General features: G+C 40.2%; 1 protein-coding gene across 3 annotated transcripts in view; it reads left to right on the forward strand.

Annotated features, from left to right (window-relative positions):
* The window catches only part of agtr1b (angiotensin II receptor, type 1b), a 57,338-nt gene that overhangs the window by 34,065 nt on the left and 5,985 nt on the right, over positions 1-17,288 (forward strand). The window contains exon 1 of one of the 3 annotated variants that reach the window (XM_041066272.1): positions 16,261-16,388. The exons of 1 other annotated variant lie outside the window; for it this stretch is intronic. The gene's annotated coding sequence lies outside the window, so the exon portion shown is untranslated. Of the gene's footprint in view, positions 1-16,260; positions 16,389-16,899; positions 16,953-17,288 lie in introns of those variants that run through there. One more of the 3 variants, XM_041066273.1, reaches the window with a different exon arrangement.

Here is a 17,288-nt window from a genome sequence, read left to right on the forward strand (position 1 = left end):
GTAAAGCGTTGAGCGTTACCGCCGGGGCTACCGTTTTGTTCTGACATTAGGGATGCAAAGTGACTCAAATACTCCAGCATGTTTTCTTCCTTTGCCCAAGGCTAGCTAGTTGATGTGCTTGGTGTGCAGGCGCAGAGTTAGCATCCCTAACTTCTCACCATGGGACTTGCAAACATTCAGCCACTAACTGCATGCTACAACGCATCAATTGAACTCCAGTGGTGTGGTCAAACTTAATGGTTATCACTGTGTACACTTCCAGTGATTTAGCTGCTATTTTATTGCTGAGCACCTTAAACTGAAGGCATAAAGGAGGTCGTCATTTGTGAGTCACCATCATTTCAAGAATCCCAGTTGCAGAGAAATTTCATGAAGCAGAAAAGTAGAAAGTAGCTTAATGTGTCGGGGGGGAAACTCAGCACAATGTGAAGAACATGTGGAGGGGAATGAGTTCTCTCAGTCTATGACAAAAAAAAAAGTGGAGACTCTATGAGCCCGTGTTTCACTACAGTGGAACCATGTATGAGGAATTCTTAATTAAAGAGAGATAAGGTTATAAATTATAAAACACATTAAAGCCAAAGAGTCTGAACTACCTGTGATAAAAATTCCCAAATGACTCATCTTCAAAAGAGGAAACAAATAAGGGTGCCCTGGTGTTTCAGATCAGTTTCATAGATGCGACACTGAACTCACATCTGGTTTACAGAATCTTGTACGTCTCTTCCCTGTCTTTATTCTGCTAAACATCAAATACAAGCAAAATGGCAGGTCAAAGTAAACTTAAAGGTGAATTAGTTACATTAGTTCAGTACACAGCTGTAGATTCTGGGTTTTTTTTTTTCTTTCAGTTCATGAAATGACCTTTTCACTGAATAGGCCTTTTTGTGTAATGGAGATGGCAGACCACAAGATGGCACTCATCCAATTCATATCTTAAATCCAATGTCTGCTTTGCTCCATAGAGTAACTGCTATAGTATCTGTATCTATAGTATCTGCTATAATGTTTTCACTTTGGATAAAGATATTAATTCCCTTGTGAGAATTTTTGTTGTTTGTTTTTTTTATTTATTTTCAGACTGGCAGAAAAAAAAAACTTTCATCATCATTTCTTTAAGGCTAAAATTACTGCTCCCAAAGCCCAATATCCCTTTTAAGTAACCTTAAGTGATTTTCATACTGTATTGTGTATTTTAAATAATCCCTCAAGGTTTACACTCCACAACTTCTTCAAATATCAGAGATCAGAGTTTTTACTCATTTTTAAAGGGCTATCGGCTATAAAACATTGTCATTCCTATTTTTAAACTTGAGTGAATTTGACTTGACTTCAGAAAATCCAACCAGTATTAGCACCAAAATCAAGGGGCGCTCAGCTGTTCATTCACACGTCCACCATGGGGCAGAGTTGAGACATGGGAAAGACCTCACACAAGAGGTGATCAAGTGGAAAAGAGTAGAACTGGGGACTGGTTCATTTTACTTCCCCATTAAATATCACTGTGCTGGGGAAAAAGAAAAATCTGTTGAAAACAGCAAACTCATATCTTTAAAGTTAAAATACATTTTCTCGTGCTTTCTAATCTGTGTGATTCAAATTCTCCACACATAAAAAAGAAAGTTCTTTCTCATGTGATAGCAGTAGAAAATATACAAGTCTCCAAAATAAAAAACGGTCACATTGTCGACAGTGTGGAAAATTACAAATCTTATCAGGGGAAACAAGCACAACAGAGTGCCAGCTGTGACTGGAAGTTATCGAGTGGCCTACTGCCCACCTATAAAACAGTACAGAACATGCTTTGTCGGGGAACAGTGTTTTTGCGTGCGTGAGCTGTAGTACAGTATACATCCTCTGTGGTGACATCAGCACAGGCTGGGTATACACAGTTAACAACCTGACTGGTGATGCTTCTGTTTCTCCATGGGCTTCAGATGAGTGGGCCTAATGGATGTAAAGCTTCAAAAAGCAGTATGGCCCTTTCATGTGCACGACTTTAAAGGCCTGTAGTTGACGTCACCAGGGTCCTTTTTATTATTGTGTGCATGGTCTGAGCAGATGGCCACACTGGTGCTATATTATGTTATATATCATGACTAAAAGGTATAGTCCTACTGCAGTGTTTGGCGTATTTTGACACCTCAATTTAAATATTTAGCCTTAGCTATGACAAAGTAACCTATTAATCAACAAGTGTGACATCTTTTCTGGTCAATGAACATTCATGTATTAGGAAATGGCCTTTACATATTCCTCCCTTTCTTAAATATGTTCCTTCTTTAATACCGTCCTTCTTTTTGATGTTCTCAGATCATCCTCTTTCCACTCCTAAAATCAAACATGTTTGCTATAGTTATTGTGTTTTCAGCTTTAGTTAAAAACAGGAGGATCAGGAACATAAAGTAAAACGCAGCCTGCCTATTAAGAGTAATCTTAAATATAATTATTGATCCACATCAAGTCCTTAAACTCACTTCTCACCTTTAAACTCACTGGCTTGAGCTTCTGACTTCATCTCCGAACCCCCCACGTTTCCTTTGTACAAATTGAATTGCACAACCTACATGAGAAACAGGCATGGGAAACTGCCTCTTTCCAATGTGGTGAAACTTGCCAATGGCCAGGGAGCCCAACGTTACTATGGAGGAAAGCTGTTTCTCCTGAGTGCTTAACATATATCCTTGACTAAACGCAGAGGTTATGATAACAAAATCTACAACGTTAGTTGCTGAGAGGAATATGGGAAGATGTCCTTCAAATGTCACTTGAACACAGTTATTTAGAGTTCCCTCAAAGTAATTTGCCCCAGGGAGCGTAACGTATGCTATACATAACATGAAGCAGATGTACAGTAAAGGAAATGGCCCATGAGAGGAAGAATAACAGAATGTGTCTGTTTGAATGTAGAGAATCCATTGAATCTAACCGTTTAGGATAATGTGAATTTGATGCTAATGGAGTTTGATACATAGCCCCTTGTTTAAAACTCAGGTTTGACCAGTTTTTACACCCATATTTTTTTATTGGTTGAACTCTTGCCTCTCTCCAACAGGCTGCCCCCTCAACAAAGCAGATCATAAATGATAACAGTCAGTTACTAGTCATTAGATACGGAATTATATCATGGTGTAAAAATGGCTGAACACTAAATAACTTCTTGAAACCTTGACTGCAACGCCTTGGATGAAGATGTTGTTATGAAACCAGCCCTTTGGGAAGTAAAAATGACTAGTTGGAACTGGTTGACATGAAGAAACGTGTAAATGTATGCCAAACAAATAAATCATTGGCTTTCTACCATCAGTAGAGAAGAGAAGGGAAGTACCTGGAGCAGGGACTGCAGAATTTAATAACATATCATACTCTGAATCTGTGCTGTGATTTTACAGATAGCCAAGCCAAGCCAAAGAACCAAACTTACTGCAGATCTTGCACAGAGAACCCTACGCCTTGACTAACTGAAAGGAAAAGACATTAATATGATAACTAAAAGGCAGAATAGAATTGAAAGGACAAGTGTGTCTGTCAAAGCTTATAAGAGTTATTAAAAGCTAAGCCATAATACACCCTAACTTCTCATCGTCACATGTATTGACCAAGGTGATTAGTAAAACGACTTATACTGATTTGAGATGATAAATCACAGTGAAATTGTAGCTAGCTATAGCTAGTCACCCATTAAAAAGCCGAGAACTAGCCACGACACGCAAACATCCAAAATTCCTGCTCCCCCTTCTGCTTGTCTTTGTCAACAGGACAAAGCCACACCCACAAATATGACACCAATGACAGATGCAACGACAGGTAGCTTCCACGAACAATAGGCTACTGTGGCCACAAGGGGCCAGTAAATAACAAGATGAATGCAAACAGGTAACATCAGATCCTGTAGTAGACAGAACGCTGTTCTGAAACGTAAGGAAAGATATCGCTTCCACTTTGATATCGTCCTAACTGATGTCTGTTTTTCATTAACTGGTCAAGCACTGCCTGCATTGCTTGTCCTGATGCCACAACACTGCACTAAATTTATAACAGAAATTCATTCCACAGTCATGTCACACAGTATGTAGGATTTGTTCATTGTACTGTTGAGATTTGTCAGGGTTTTATCAACATGCTTGGTTGAAGGACAGTCCACAATGCCCAGTCCAACGTCAGACAAAAACTACTTAAATATATATCAGTGGCCTTGCTTTCCATTGTCTGCCCTCTTACAGCTTTTAGTGCATCGGAGTCATTGCAAATGATTATTAGCGCTGTTGTCCTTTTCTAATGTAATTAACGAGGCGAGAGACCGATGGCTAATGAGCAGCATCTGTTGTGAGGAAGGTCAGCGACAAACTAAACCCAGATATTAGGAAAAAGTGAGAAAGTGTGTGAAAGAGAGATAGAGCGGAGAGAGGTGTGTGCATGTGCGACTATCTGAACAGTAGGGCAGATGCACTTGGGGACTGATGTACCACGGTGTCTCATGTCCAAATCCATATAGCCCTTTTAATCCAATGAAAAATGAGAAGTGTGCGGTAACTTTGTTAGAAGTGGGTAATGCAGCCAGGGGAAATGGAACAGGGGCCAGATTTGCAGGCCTCCTCCACATTCAGTGTAAGAGCTAACCTGATTTGCACTGCGCTATAGCTCTGAGACCAATATCTCCCTGCATCACCCAAAGCCCATCACGAGTGATTAGATAAACATGATGGACCATTTTTTGAAAACCTATTAACTGTGACGTCTGTTTAGCATGCACTGTTATAAACAACTATATCCTATTACCATCAAATTCAGGGTTTTAAAAGGTGTGACCCTCACACATTTTAAAGGGTGACTGACTTACTCTTAAAATATGAAATATAGATTCTGTTCACTGCCTAAATTACTATTTCATACTGTATAGAAGAGACTGGAAAGTATGAAAATAAGTTGAGCCGTTGAGGCCAAATTGTATCCATCTGTGGTTTGGCTCCAAATAACTGACAGGAGGCTCCTGTGGAAACTCAACTTCATCAATCAGTATTACTGCCATCAGTAAGTAATGTTTTTCAAATAATCAGGATGACTGCAGGAGTTTAGGCTCCGCAAAAGTTTGGAATAAGCAGTTTCCTCAGCATGAGCGGTGCATCTCACCTCCTCAGCATGAGCGGTGCATCTCACCTGTCAAAGGCGGATTATGTGCTCGAGTGTGTATTTATGTGCTGTGCAGAGACGAGTCCAAGTATATATCTGTAACAAAGTCAGTATATTATTTCAATTACGAGTGCAATAATTCATCTTTAGCAATAAAATCTGTTTCAGTGCACTGTTTTGTAATACTTATCTTAGTTCTGCCTCATCCCCTAACACAGATTAATCTTTATTAAAGAAAACACCATCATCTTATAATAGCGAGCAGTATTTCCCCCATCAGCAGCTTATTATGGTGATAATTGTTGCAGTTGAGACAATTAAATATTATAAATGCCTGTTTGGGAAAGAAACTAAAACAAGATGTTGATTCTCAAAACAGCATGTCCTTAATAAATAGTCGCTGCATGATCAGACCTAACGTGACAGGATGTAAAATAGACTCAGGAGGGTTGAGAGATATGAAATGTCAAGCGCTCAGAGATTTTTTTTTCTACCATTTATACTTAGCCAGCTATCTTTTATATCTATTCTACTATATCATATCGGTGTGATCACAAGTTCTGTTCAGATCAAGATATTTTTATGTGCATTTTGAATTATCACATTAGAAACGGTTGAAGGAAAATGCAACCCCCCCCCCCCCCCCAAAACAAATCCTCAATTCTGCAAAAAAAATTGTTACGCTTGCTTGAGGTGGGTTTTGCCTTTTTAGAAAAAGCGTTAATGCTCTTTGTAGGAGACAGAAAAACCTTTTCCAAATAAGTTCTGATGTAGCAAACATTTAAGTCGTATGGCTGATCAGAAGCAGAGGGATATTTTGCAGCAATGTGATAATGATACTGACTTTTAAGGTATAAAATGTGGTTTAGTTTGATCAAAGGCAAGCATTCCTATCTGGTTATGTGAAATAAAAATAGTAATGTGTGATCTACACCTTAAATGTAATTTTCGAATCATATCAGTTCTGGGTAGAAATGTCTGCATTACGCTTGTTTAATAAATACTGTGCTAACAATACTGTAAAAGGCTATTTTTACCTGTACACAGGTTTAGAAGTGTATCTGACCAGAGGACAGCATAGAGTTGCATACAGGGTGTTGATGTGGACATTTTCCAACAACAGCCATGCGTCCACTTATCCAGTTCCTCCCGTCTCAGTCTCTCTCCACTCCTCGGTGATTAATTAGTAACGTGAGTGGAATTAGTCTATCAACGGGCCGAGGGAGAGGATGAAAATATTTACAGAGCTCCCAGGAAGGGATTTCATTAGGAGCTGCCTCTCGGCGAGTGGCCTCCTCTCTCCTCATGCCGATACAGAGTGGGAGTACTCCGAAACTTGACCCTGACTGTCAAGTCACATGGTCACTGTGTTAAATGCCACAGTCACAGCAACAATATAGACATTATGCAGAAATAAGATGCCCCTTTACTTATAGATATAACCCTGGCAAATATGAGAGGAGTCAAAAAAAAAAAAAAAAAGCATGTTCATTGATGGGAACTGAACTGCCTCAGAACATGAAAGGCTAAAGTACAGTTTATGGTATAAAATATCTAAGGAACCAAAGCACAACTCCCCTGAGATGATATGATTCAAGCTATAGTAGACACATTAACCACTCTTTCATCTCAAGGGTAAAAACATCAACCCACACAGTCTTGGGAAAAATCGGTGAGCAGCGGTCTTTTGGCTAATGTTTCTCGCTTTGCTGTATGCTGATTGGCATGAGATACCCCGCTGCTGTGTTATTTCCTCTAGCTCTTCTCCTCCTCCCATCCACTCTAGCTCTCTCAGCAGGAGTTAACTGACCTCAGAAACACACAGTACAAGCACCCATGGAGCCGGTGAATGCCTCTGTTATTTTCCCCTGATAATCACAAAGTACATGCATCTTATGACCACTTTAAGAGTTTTGGATTCCAATCCATAGTAACAATATAAAGTATGAAAGCAAATATTTCTCTTTTTCAGCTATTGGGCTAGCCTCTACAGCTAGTAATTACCTCTGATTTGCTCAGACAGTCTACAAACCACTGAATGTTGATGATAAACTGTAATACTGAAATGTAAGGATGTAGAACAATGACTCGTCATTTTGCTACTAAATCACTATTTTGGGAAAAAAAAAAACTTCTCCTGTCATGTTACAATTACAAATATTTTTCCCTGAGTTTATATTTGCCCTCTGAAGTCTGCCGTCATGATGTATTTGTCATTTGGGAGAAAATGTGGATGTCGCCACTGAAAACATAGTCCAACACAGTTGGGAAATTCCTTGGATTGGTTCCTAAAACTCTGACCAAGTCGTTCACTGAAAGGAGGGGACATGCTCACAAACTGAGGGGCTTTTCGAACAATGCGTGTATATGTTAAGCATTTCATTTGGAGTCCATTATTTTATTGCCCTGTCTTGTGACGAATGTTTGTTAGTACCAACTGGTAAACACGGGCTATTGTTTAAACATTTAAAGAAAGAAAAAGGGAAAAAAAACAGCATGTTGTTATCCTGTTGTCATAGAGAGAGGAAAGATGCAATTAATCGTGCAGTTGGTTATAATAGGAAAGGCAAAGCATTCATGTTGTTGCCCGTTGTTTTACACATAACAATGGACAGTAGTTGGAAAAATTAAAAAGAACTTGAGAGAAAAGTTCAAACCCTGCTTACATTCTCACCGTCACACATCTGGCAAATTGTTGTATGAAGTTTTTTTTTTTCCTTTACAAAAGCTGTCAGATGCAGACCCGCCAATTCCACCATCTGAAAGGCGTAGGAGGGGGTTTTAGATGCTGTTTAGATCCGACAACCACTTCGCGTGACGCATACTGACGTCTTAAAAGCCCCTTTTCAGACATGCACTCCTTTACGTTAATCTGATGGCAATTTAACATGTCTCATGTCTGAATACACAACCAAATCACTTTTACATTAAAAGTCAAGCTGGCAATCACCTAGTAACATTTATGTATGGTTTTCAAAGTACGTCTGAAATGAATGCTAATAAATGTATAATCTTCTTATTAACTTCATCTCTTACACACAGAAAATGAAATCAGTTTAACAAACTATGAAACAGTGTGAAAGAGATGACCTTAAGCTGATTTTAAGTTGAAGAGATCATAGTGTAGTTTAGATCACAGTCTATAAAAATTTGTTCCCCAGACCACAGGGATTGTTTCCAGCTCAGTTTTCTGTGAAATGCCAAATAAATTCCCTAAACAGTGTGCTCTCCTTCCTCCTGAAATTCCACTTGGAAATATGTTGCATTACAGAAGAACAAAGATGTTCATGATGATAATTTCTCAGTGTCTTTAAAAAAAAAAAAAAAAAAAAGAAAAGAAAAGAAAAAAACACCACAGAAAATTAAATTAGAAACCAAAATGAGATCCTCCTTTCCGGGGACTATGTGCTGATTACAAGACCTTGGTGCCATCCAGTAACTGGCACTCCTTTAAAAACACAGCCAAAACAAACTGCTTAATCAAGAGCAAGGCCATCTCAGCAGAAAACACTCAGAATAGGAAGCAGGACAAAATGTTCAAATATGCGTCTCCATAAAAAGGAATTAGGCTAATTTTTCCACTGGAGCTAGATACAAGACTAAACACGTGTACTGTATTTTCTAATGTGCCTGTTATCTGCACATCAGTGCACGAAAAGGGTCTGGAGGGATGGCTAGAAGACTGTTCGAGTTGGCTTGAACAAAGTTCTTGACCTAATGCTTACTTTAGGTCAAGTGAACTGAGCGTCCCAGAATATGCAGCAAGCTTGCAGGAACCTGATGACGAACACGGAGGTGACTGAAAGATGAGTTAGGACCGCCGAGAGGCTGGCTTTCCGATTATAAGTTGTTATTTGCGCATAATGTCAGCAGTAGAGCCTGGTAAAGAATTATGCATCAATACAGTATGTTCTTGTAAAATGTTAATGCTTCTATTTCCTGAGTCATATGGGACATACTAGAGAGTCCACAGGGGATGATGTTTTGGAGAGGAATTACAGGAAAATATACCAGTAGCAGATCTATGGAGATTATTACCATACAAAGTGTATGAAAGCAAAGAATACAGTGGAATCACATTATAGTCCAGTTTCCTTTCAAGGCAATAAACCTGTGGTCTGTATGAACATGTCCATCACTGAATGTTAACAAGAGACATTATTAAATCTCTGTCTCATGAGGCTGCTTGTTCTCTTTTTGAGTCTATAAACCTTGACCCTGATGGGTTCTCAGCAACCCAGTCTCATTCTATTTATATAGGATTTCCATGAAGAAGCCATAGGACACTAGTAGTTCTCCTGACTATAGAAGCTGTGGATTTCACCATGGTTTGGAGAGTATATATAAATGACTGTTTGGAACATTATGAGTATATGGGTGGACATATTTACATATGCTTTGATAGCTCTGCCACTGGCATGAAAACTTGACACCATTTTTTTTGTCGCTGCCATGAATCCTAGCTAATCCCAGGAGTTCCACGGTTCTCTAAGCAATTTACAAATATTTAGTGAAACCTACAGGAGGTCAGTGTTTTTTAGAAAAGATATTTTGAGTGGATTATTTTGTGTCTCTTGTTTCACAAGCAATATGATTTGCTCTGTCCAGTGGAGGTTAGAAAGTTGACCAAAGTTTGTTTTCATTGCTTTATACACTGCTCCAATTAAAAATCATGTTATAACAAAGAGAGCCTGTTTATTAGTTATACGACAGGGTTGTCGAAAACTGAACCATTTCCTCCAAACACGTCTGTCAAAGACAAATCTGTTTGTTACCACAGACATGAGGACATGACAAAGCATGGACAGCATGGCGCGAGGCACTCTCTTCCCGGAGGACGTGGGTGTTTATACGGTCTGGAGGGCCCCAGGGCTATTGACTCAGCTGAGCACAAACTCCCCAGCAGCCCAGGAGGGAAACAGCAGGCCGGAGGTGGTTCAAAAGGACAGGAGATACAGGCTGAGATACTGTACATAAAGTCTTGGATATATTCTATATTGAACTGAGTTGATTTTAATTCACAACTCATGAGTAATGGTCCCCTGCCTGGTTATGGGTCTTTTACAAGAGAGAGGGTCATGGGTGAGAAAGAAAACTCAATGGTGTTCACATGCTGTTTACATAAGGAAAGCCTGGCTGGGGATAAGAACAGGTTCCAGATCCTTAGCACATCAGTGTATGAGTGAAACTTCTCCATCTTCCGCACACATGTTCGCACGCAGGCACACTGACACACACAAAACCTTTATGCCCCAACATGCACACACACACACATTGGATTTTACTGCAGGAACACATACTTGTCACTTAAGTTAGAGCAAAAGTAGTAGTAATGAAGCTGGGAATTTGACTTGAAAAGAAATTAAATAAGCAACCGTTAAAAAAAAAAACAAAACACTGAAGCAAATTTACAGTGTTCCAGTCTGTGAGATGTCTGAACGTAAAGACAAATCGCTTTAATAAACAGAATCAAACCTTTGAGAGCAGCGTACTCGCTTCCTTGCTTGAAGGCAACATTGCCTCTTCCTCCATTAACTTAGTCTATAATGCTCCTTTAGCTCAACAGATTGTACCTTAAGGAAGTAAAATGCGTCTGCACGAAAGATCACTGTTTTGCTGAATTCAAATGTCATCCAGCTGATAAACCTTATGGGACTGGAAGGAAGTACAAATGCTTTTTTATCCCATACAAATCTAATAAGGAGCTTAAAATATTCATGGGAGAGGTTACACTAAAAGGAGAAGTAGCAAGACTCCCTCAGCACCCCCCTCCAGTATTTTCCCATCCCTCCCTGTGTGTAGATGTACAAAGACAACCTTGGGGAGCAGACCTAAACAATGCGACTCTTAGAGGCCTGTAAGAGGCCTTCCCACCACTTTCTCCTGCAATCTCTTGGACGCTTCCTGTTTGTGTAAAAGATTTGTCTTTGACATATCTGTTCTTTTGCTCCGATCAAGAGGAGTGTGGCAGCAACATAATTCTACATCTCCAGGCTCAACCTCTGGGTCAGTGATTTCCGTGACGTTAAGCAGGAATTAAAACCCAGGGACAAAAAGGTCAATCCCAAAAACAGTGTGCAAGTTTTACACGTATTCCTGACTCCTTACATTACTAACTACAAAACACAGCTGATGTGATCAAACACACTTTCTGTTCTGTTACTCGTTGCGCACGTCCCTCTCCTCCTCCCACACAAGCACAGCTTTTGAGTCAGGCTGATGCGGGCAACAACGCTAACAAGGCAGGTCCATTCAGTGTGAGAGATGCAGTAAATATTTTCTGAGCCTTGACTGCACCAGAGGGATGGTGCAAGAGCTGTCCTTGACACCTACGCAGCTCACTGAGAAAATAAAAAGCTTGTTAAAGTCACATTGGACAGGTCCCTTGTGGGCCATCCCAGGGTGATTTGTGTAGTGCTGGATTTTTAGGGCTGTTAAGAGCACAGAAATGAGTTCTGTACAGATGTATGTTTGTTATGTCTATACAAAGCATGATAGTGTTGCGAGTCCATTAAACAAAATATGTTAAAAATTGAAAAAAATGTGTTCTGAGAAAAAAAAAACACAAGAAAAAAGGTGTTTTGATGGCTTCCTGGAGTCTGGCCTCCATTATCTACACTGCAAGCAACAACACCACATCACATCCTTTTAGACTTTATTTTATAGCCATTAACATCCCAGACCAGATGTACTGTACTTCAGCTAGTATTTGCCTTTGCCAACTGAACAACTCAGCTCCCTCAGTGAAAATCAGTCATAAACACAAGGCTCACATGTTCTATTGCAACACAATAATCGCTGAAGTAGTTTAAAACATAACTGTTAATTAGGTGGCAAATTAAATAAATGTTTTAACATCTGTTTCCATGTCAGCATGTTGTTCTGAACATCACTAGGGTGTCACAACATATATTGTTCCAAAAAAAAAAACTCCTCAATAAACACAGATTTATCCAGTAAGGTGCTCCAAAATATAATCAGTGACATGTCCACACCCAGACAACCAGCGCAACGATAACTTAATGCCATGTACCATGATACATGGTTTTGGGGCATTGAAATGGCAAAAATGAGAAGTTCTGTAGCCAACTGACATGACATGGATTTATGTGAATACAGAGTTCATATCTGGCATTTAGACTCTGACCTCATCACTGCCAGCAAGTATTCACCAAGTTCAACACAGCAGGGAAAGGAGAGCAATGATAATAAACTTTCCTCCTCACATGGGAATTGGGACTCTGTCTACTTGTGGACGCTATGGTGGAGGTGGAGCTTTTGAAATGCAACATACAGTAGACATAAGCAGAAACAGCAGCAGACATTTAATCCAGCGGTTTTAGAGCAGAGTTTGCAAAGAAGCACCGTAGCGAAGCAAAACAGTTGGCAGAGCAATGGAGCATTCAGTCTCTTAAGAAATGTTATTCAAAACCAATAACCAGCAAATAACCATGGGGACAGGATGTAAGATTAAAGTAGCGATACAGCGATAGGAGCATCTCAAACCACAAAACCGCAGCAGCTCAGCAGTAAAAAAAAATATGAAAAGAAGAAAATGATATAAACAAATAAAGATGTCACATTTCTCTAATTCTTAGCTGAATGTGCGAGTGTGTTACAACATTACAAAGCTGTTTGCAAGACAACCGTTACATCTCAAGTACAAAACACACTAGCAACTACTAGAGAGCTTGCAGCAAGACATCAAAAATAAACAACAGCAAAAACCTTTAAGGAAACACAATGCAAAACCAATTCAGCAAACGACACAGCAGCTAACTCACCAATTTGCAAAGCAAGAGCATGAAAGCACCACAGTTTACCTGCCAAACAGCCAGCCAAGAAAAAAAAAAAACAAGCCCTCCAAAAAGCACAAATAATATCAATGCAAACTGACACTGAACATAGACACAGAGCAACAGCTACAAAGACAAAGACCTAGGCCACAAACAGACCTGTCAGATAGCCAAGCACAAACAAACACCAGCTGAGTGAAGGCAAATCACAACAAACATGTTAACAAAGCAGCAAGCTCCTACCTTGTTGAAGTGAAGCAGTGATCTCTGTAGCATCTCAGCAGCCTTTGGGAAGAGTAACAGCAGAACCAAAACTCCACAGCAGGTGCAGGAAAGTCTGCCTCGGGTTTGAAGTTCAGGTTTGAGGCCAACCAGGGAACAAGAGTAGGCCAGAAGCAGCAAGAGAAAGCACCAAACGCCGTTCTTATTTCTTTGGAAAAGACGTCCAGAAGCAGCGGTGATAGGAATGATGTCAGGTGAGATAACTTGTGAAATGTTACATTAGCAACGAAAGGAATCAGCCAGCAACTGTTTGGGGGCATTTTTAGGGCAGCGTAGGTTACAGAAAGAAGTTTGTCACGTCTGTGACATGTGCAGCAGTACTAATGGTTTTCCTAAACTAGCTTTGCAGCATTATCTTGCATCCATTGGATCTTGGCTTGGCATACTGTCATTTGTTTGCTGGAACTATGTGTCTCCTATGTATTGTCATTACATTTGAGCCACAGAGATAGCATGTGTTTTTCTGAAAGATAAATCCCTGTGGATCAAGGAAAAAGCCTTGGCAGTACCTTAAAAGGTAAAGTTAAACAGACCCTTTTCTCTGCAAACATAATGGCCTGTCAAACACAGGTGGTATCTCATAACATCATTAATTACTTCATACCACTGCAGTGATAGCTGGAACGAATGTTATTAGTTCCACCTGTGCTTTTCCTGCTCTGAAGAGTCAAATTGTCTGCTGTGAAAAAAAAGTTTTTTGTGTTCATTTCATTTGGGAATGATGAGGAGTTTCATACCAAGTTTTTTTTTTTTTTTTTTTTTTTCTCAAAAAGCAAAACATGTGATGTACAAATTGGACAGACCTTTGAAGAAAACTGTTGATGTCCAATAAGAAAACATGTCAGTCATATCCAAAATATGAAGTCAGGTTTGCTCTCAAGTTCACAGTCAATGTAATGAGAGAACAAAAGCTGAACATTTTTCAGCAGAAACTAATGAGCAAGATGTGGGGAGAGCTCTTAATTTTTTTTATTTAATGAACTTCAACTTGGCTCCTTACATTACTTGTTAAAATGCACTGAACTCACACATGGATTTTTTTTTTTTTTGATGGAAACCATGCAGCACTAACCTGTAAACCTGTAGAATATATTTATAGAACAGGTGACAGGTCTCCAGACCTCGCAGAGTATTGTCTTTCTTCAGCAGGTGGCTGTGTGTTGGTTTGGCATTTTAGTGCCTGTGTTGTTCTCGCGTAAAACGTCCATCCTTCCCCGCAGTGCTGTGTGCTACCAGTAATTACCTCAGTCATCAATTCATTCTACTACAGCTTAAGTGCTAACACAGCTAATCTTGTTAGAGTGATTTGATTAGCAAGAACATCGCCCACTATCACACCTCCAGGGTATGAGTACTTGAGATGAAGCCTTGTCCTCATTCTGGCCTTACTCCCCTACAAATGATATATTACCCAATAGATGATAAATAACCATATTCTTTGGATTTTACTGTAGTTATACCAGATTCCAAAATGTTGCACAACATGAATTTAGAAATACTCTTGGAATAACTGCATTCATGTGGCCTTTTTTTTTTTTTTTCTTGGAGTGAATTATGGAGTTCATTTTCAGGACACAGAGCTTTGCTGTGTGAACCCCAACCTGAAATAAACACCACCCATCCATTCCAAAAAGGTACAGTCCCATAGGATATTTCATTTCCCACCTAATGTTCTCCCCCAACACATCTCCATTTTTAAATCATCAACATCTGTTTCTGCTTGTACTCGAAGAGTGTAAATCAGTGTCGTGGTGCGGGGTGTTGCAACAACATCCTGTCCCTACTGAGAATTATTTGTTTTGTGGAAAACAGTTAGAGATTCAAAGCTTGATGCATAACTCTCTCCTCACATCCTGAGATTTCTCGTGGGTCAGATACAGATTGTTGATAATTCTTGCGGCAGGGAGACCTCGTGGACGATTTGACACCGTACGGATTCTCATTGCTGCGACAGGATACGCAATAAGAAAACATTTGCCTAATGGATGATTCTTATCATTCACAGTAACTGAAGACGTAATGGAGCCTGATCATAATGCCCTGGAGGTGTAAATGGCTCGACTGCGGCGTAAAGTGAGTTACTCTCCCTCTCAACCTGCCCCTCCTGAAAAATGACTCTGGTGCATGTCATGTATTTTCAAAAAAGTTTTCCAGATCTTTCTACCTGTTGCCTTTTGACCCCGTGCGACCTCCAGCAGGCTGCGAGCCACAGAAAGCTCAGTAAATGTGATCATTCTCAAATGACCAGGTCACACTTGAGTGAGCAAAAGCCACCAAACTGGACCTCCACTTAGACCAAAGTGTTTGTTTTTCCTTTCTTTCCTCGTTTGTCTTTAACCTAGGCGATGGCTTTCTCCACCGTCAACACTGAAACTGAGGGGATTTAGGGGATGACAGCCACGTCGCCTCATCCATCACTATCCATCTCTGTGACAGTTGCAATAGACTGCAGCAGAGAGGTGAGGATGTGACCCACTTCTCAACACCTGTCAGGACCTTGAGAAAGAATAGCGAGAGACAAATAACTTTAGCACCAAGCTGTGTGTGATGGATGTTTGGAGTTGCTAAAAATAGAGCTCCATTCTTGTTACAGCTGGTTTACACAACCGTAAAATGTGCAGGCCTCAAATACCTCCCTTTCCCGCCAATCAAATTCTTTAATCACACATGAAATTATTCTTTGTAGTACCGTTTTACTAGTCACATTCATCGACAAGTGCCTCAGTCGCACTTAAATAGCCTCGACAAAGCCAGCTTGACCATGGGGTGTTGTCAGCTCAGTCAGCCTGACACAGACACACACACATTCACACACTCCACACAATACATCTACCTCTTTAAATAAAAAATAGTTTGACAAATGAGTGACAATTGAATCTCACACACTGAAAAACGGGGAAATATTCTCTGGAAGTCCAGCAAGGAGAGACAGAAAAGAGGTAACCCAACTCTCTAGCTCCACCCCGCCTCCCCAATTTCCCCTCCTCTTCTAGCCCCTGATACACCCTGATCCAAGCCAAGGGCGAGCTTGTGGCAGCTATTAATACAGTGTGTCGACAGGTCCAATCACAATCAGAGCTTGGCCATTCCTTTCATGCTGTGCAGAAGACAAGGGACAGGAGACTGTCATGGGATGAGAGACGATACTAGACGAAGAAGAGAGGTGGTCAAGATATAAAAGTAAGATTAACCAAAGTGCTGTCTGTGCATATGTGTGTATGTGAGAGAGAGTGTCTGGTTAATTAAACTGTAATGGTGAATTAAATGCCCTCAAAAGACTGTGCAGCAGACCTAGATTTGGCACTTTAATCAGCTTTACCTGTCAAAAGCAGAAAAATGAAAGAGAAAGTGGGTGATTAAAAGCAGGCATTAAAAGAGAGAAAGGAGAGATGGTGCTTGGAGAGTAGGGGGTAAAGAGGAGAGGAGAGGAGAGGAGGAGGAGGAGGAGGAGGAGGGAGAGGTGCTATTGTGTAAGATCTTGTGTGTGTGTGTTTGTTTGTGTGTGTGTTGGTCAGAAAGAGATGGGCTAGGACAATACGTAGCTGACTGGCTCCAATATAATTCATTCATTATTGGAGTGTGTGTGTGTGAGTGTGTTTGTGTGTCAGACGGTATTCCTGCTCGTCTCACTCCACCAGTTAAGTTAAATCAGAGGCAGTCACTGGCAGACTTCGGTGGTCTCTCTATCTCTCTCTCAGTGTCCAGCTCTGAAAGCGTCATCGGGCTCCTGGGTCAGCACCACAAGTAAGAGCACAGATTACTTCACTCTCAGAAATATCATTTTACCAACTTTTTAGAAAATAATTTTTTTTGGCTGCTTTTAGACATTTCTAATATCCCAGTGCTGAGACAAAAATACGTCTGTTTCTGTAAATATTTATCTCGTAAGTGCTCTGTTGAAAATCGCTGATATTACTTTGGGAACCCACACATGTAGCGAATGAATGCAAAGAACAAAATGACATGTTAGATGTGTTCACTGACTTGACCAGTGCCACCTGTTGTTGCTGTTTGTTCAAGTTGTTCATGTGAAAGTCCTGTGTGTGCAGAGCCTTTGAAGCAGCTACTGTAGCTGTGCAG

Source organism: Toxotes jaculatrix, chromosome 20, assembly GCF_017976425.1.
Source record: "Toxotes jaculatrix isolate fToxJac2 chromosome 20, fToxJac2.pri, whole genome shotgun sequence".
NCBI classification, from domain to species: domain Eukaryota; kingdom Metazoa; phylum Chordata; class Actinopteri; family Toxotidae; genus Toxotes; species Toxotes jaculatrix.